We start from the raw sequence: 3794 nt of genomic DNA on the forward strand, positions 1-3794 counted from the left end.
GTTGTTAAGACACTAACACCAAAAGAAAGATGCCCAGGGTCCCTGCTCATCTGAGTGAACGTGCCTTAGGCATGCTGCAAGGAGGCATGAGGACTACAGATGTGGCCAGGGCAATAAATTGCAATGTCCGTACTGTGAGACGCCTAAGACAGCGCTACAGGGAGACAGGACGGACAGCTGATTGTCCTTGCAGTGGCAGACCACGTGTAACAACACCTGCACAGGATCGGTACATCCGAACATCACACCTGCGGGACAGGTACAGGATGGCAACTGCCCGAGTTACACCAGGAATGCACAATCCCTCCATCAGTGCTCAGACTGTCTGCAATAGGCTGAGAGAGACTGGGCTGAGGGCTTGTAGGCCTGTTGTAAGGCAGATCCTCACCAGACATCACCGGCAACAACGTCGCCTATGGGCACAAACCCACCGTCGCTGGACCAGACAGGACTGGCAAAAAGTGCTCTTCACTGAAAGAGTCGCGGTTTTGTCTCACCAGGGGTGATAGTCGGATTCGCGTTTATCGTCGAAGGAATGAGCGTTACACCGAGGCCTGTACTCTGGAGCGGGATCGATTTGGAGGTAGAGGGTCCGTCATGGTCTGGGGCGGTGTGTCACAGCATCATCGGACTGAGATTGTTGTCATTGCAGGCAATCTCAACGCTGTGCGTTACAGGGAAGACATCCTCCTCCCTCATGTGGTACCCTTCCTGCAGGCTCATCCTGACATAACCCTCCCTTTCTTCAGGGACACATTATTCAATTTCTGTTAGTCACATGTCTGTGGAACTTGTTCAGTTTCTGTCTCAGTTGTTGAATCTCCTTATGTTCATACAAATATTTACACATGTTAAGTTTGCTCAAAATAAACGCAGTTGACAGTGAGAGGACGTTTCTTTTTTTGCTGAGTTTATATTTAGGCAGTCTCTTCCTTGCACCTCTGGACAGCCAATACATCTCTGTTGCTAGGCAGGAACTGAAGTGGGGACTGTTCCTCCTCACTTCATCTGACCTGACCTCGGCCCGAACTCCTCCCTCCTCCCTAACTCACGGCTGTCCTACACTGAAACCAGACGGTTACCCTTCTCCTCTCCATAGGATACATGAGATTACCCTTCTCCTCTCCATAGGATACATGAGATTACCCTTCTCCTCTCCATAGGATACATGAGATTACCCTTCTCCTCTCCATAGGATACATGAGATTACCCTTCTCCTCTCCATAGGATAAATTAGATTACCCTTCTCCTCTCCATAGGATACATGAGATTACCCTTCTCCTCTCCATAGGATACATGAGATTACCCTTCTCCTCTCCATAGGATACATGAGATTACCCTTCTCCTCTCCATAGGATACATGAGATTACCCTTCTCCTCTCCATAGGATACATGAGATTACCCTTCTCCTCTCCATAGGATACATGAGATTACCCTTCTCCTCTCCATAGGATACATGAGATTACCCTTCTCCTCTCCATAGGATACAGAGATTACCCTTCTCCTCTCCATAGGATACATGAGATTACCCTTCTCCTCTCCATAGGATACATGAGATTACCCTTCTCCTCTCCATAGGATACATGAGATTAGCCTTCTCCTCTCCATAGGATACATGAGATTACCCTTCTCCTCTCCATAGGATACATGAGATTACCCTTCTCCTCTCCATAGGATACATGAGATTTAACAATAACATGTTCTGACAGAATGTCAACTTTCCCCTTTCTCCCCCAGTAGATTTGCATTCACCCAGTTCTAATATGGTAACATGAATAAGGATTGTTTCAAGTTAGAACCCAACACCTGTAAAAGCTGTCTAACTGAACATACCTGAGCTTGTGTAGCTTTGACTCATGTCTCACAATAAGTAAGGCTCCTTGGACAGAGATCTTGCTGGGGGTAAGAGTGAGGTCCACTCTGGAGGCACAGAGACCCAGGACTCTCCCCACAGACCTGCAGGTTTTCCTGGGTAACTCTCCTCCCAGTGACAGGGTGGAGCCCAAGGCCTGGAGGAGAGAGGCCAACTGCTGGTCCTCCTCTCTGGACCTCACAGGGACGGACTCACACACCCTCTGGAAGAACCTGTCATCATCACAGCTGAAACAGCAAAACATGGGGGGACATGAAATCAGACATTTAGGAGACAGTCCAAAAGTATTGGGACAGTGACACATTTGTTGTTGTTTTGGCTCTGTACTCCAGCACTTTGACATGATTGTCATGGGGTGCTGAAGGTGGGTGTGGTGCAGGAATCAAGCGCAGGACGCAGAAGCTAGTCCAAAAGACTTTAGTGAATTATTCACATAGTACACGAGAACAATAAGCCCGGAGGCGAAGCACACAGGCGTCAAACAAAAGGCGCACTAACATGTACGTAGCTCAGAACACCAAAACACACACAACACCATACACACACAACGAGAACTAAATAGGACACTAATGAGGACTAACTAGACACAGGTGTACAACATCCAGACAAAACCAAACGAACATGAAACATAGATCGGTGGCAGCTAGTACTCCGGGGACGACGACCGCCGAAACCTGCCCAAACAAGGAGGAGGAGCAGCCTCGGCCGAAACCGTGACAATGATACAATGACTATTTAGGAGACATTTCCAAAAGTATTGGGACAGTGACACATTTTTTGTTATTTTGGCTCTGTGCTCCAGCACTTTGACATCATACAATGACTATGAGGTTAAAGTTACAGCAATGTTTGTACATACAGTGCCTTGCATTAGTATTCAATCTCCTTACATACGTTTTATTGTGTTACAACCTGGAATTAAAATGGATTCAATTAGAATGTTTTCGTCAAGAAATTACTCAAAATACTCTGTAATGTCAAAGTGGAAGAACAACATTTGTTAAAGACTAATGAAATATAAAACACTAATATACCTTGATTAGATTAGGTATTCTGAGTATAAACTTTCAGGTTTCATGTTACAAAACGTCTCAAAGATAAAATTCACAAGATTTCTAAAAGACAAATTTCTAGCATCACAAAATTTAAGAAAAATGCACAATATCTGTGTGACATTTAGTAATGCAACATTTGTTATGTCAAGAAATCTGAGTATAAATGTTACCAGATTCACCAACACTTGAAGTTTGATATTCCAATGTTTCTACAAGACAATAATCTCTAGCATCACATAATCACTAACCACCACACATGTTCAGACTCACCTCAGCTGTGAGATGTAGGGCAGACACTGAAGGAAACTCCTCACTTCACTCTCTTCATCTGACCAGCCCTTCAGCTCTACTGGTTTCTTCTCTGGTTGGAGTTTCAGCACTTCTAGGAGGAGGGAAGCCTTTCTCTCTGAGAGGTCTATGGACCAGACTGCAGGACTGGCTGACTGGTAAACTGGCTGTAATGCTGGAAGGACACTCCAGCCTGTTTGAGTCTCATAGTCCTTCACATGTGAGTACAGATCCAGCTGGAATTCACTCTCTCTAAATGGATCATTACCATCATCACCATCATCATAATAATCATCATATGTGTATCTGCACATGGAGGATAATGTCTTTAAGATATTTTCTCCTGTCTCTGTATTACACTCAGCTGCAGCAACACTGAGTTTAGACAGAAATGGCCAGGCCTCTTTATGAAAACCAACAAACAACCTGAATGAGAAGACAGAGAAACATTGTAACTACATGTTATCCTAGATTCTCTGGTTAAGTCATGCAGAGGAATCACCAACAGACAAATAATAATGTTTACATGGCAGAATGGCAAATAAAGAATAATGGAGTGATTTGTATGAACAGATGTT

General features: G+C 44.7%; 1 protein-coding gene across 1 annotated transcript in view; it reads right to left on the minus strand.

Annotated features, from left to right (window-relative positions):
* LOC123486329 overlaps positions 1–3234 on the minus strand; it is a 7696-nt gene extending 4462 nt beyond the window's left edge. Inside the window, exons 1-2 of the mRNA XM_045217616.1 lie at positions 3199–3234; positions 1834–2100 (exon numbers count right to left, since the gene is read on the minus strand). The gene's annotated coding sequence lies outside the window, so the exon portion shown is untranslated. The remainder of the gene's footprint in view (positions 1–1833; positions 2101–3198) is intronic.
* Between the last annotated feature and the right edge of the window lie 560 nt (positions 3235–3794).

The sequence above is a fragment of the Coregonus clupeaformis genome, unplaced genomic scaffold (genome assembly GCF_020615455.1).
Source record: "Coregonus clupeaformis isolate EN_2021a unplaced genomic scaffold, ASM2061545v1 scaf1149, whole genome shotgun sequence".
In the NCBI taxonomy this organism is placed as follows: Eukaryota; Metazoa; Chordata; class Actinopteri; order Salmoniformes; family Salmonidae; genus Coregonus; species Coregonus clupeaformis.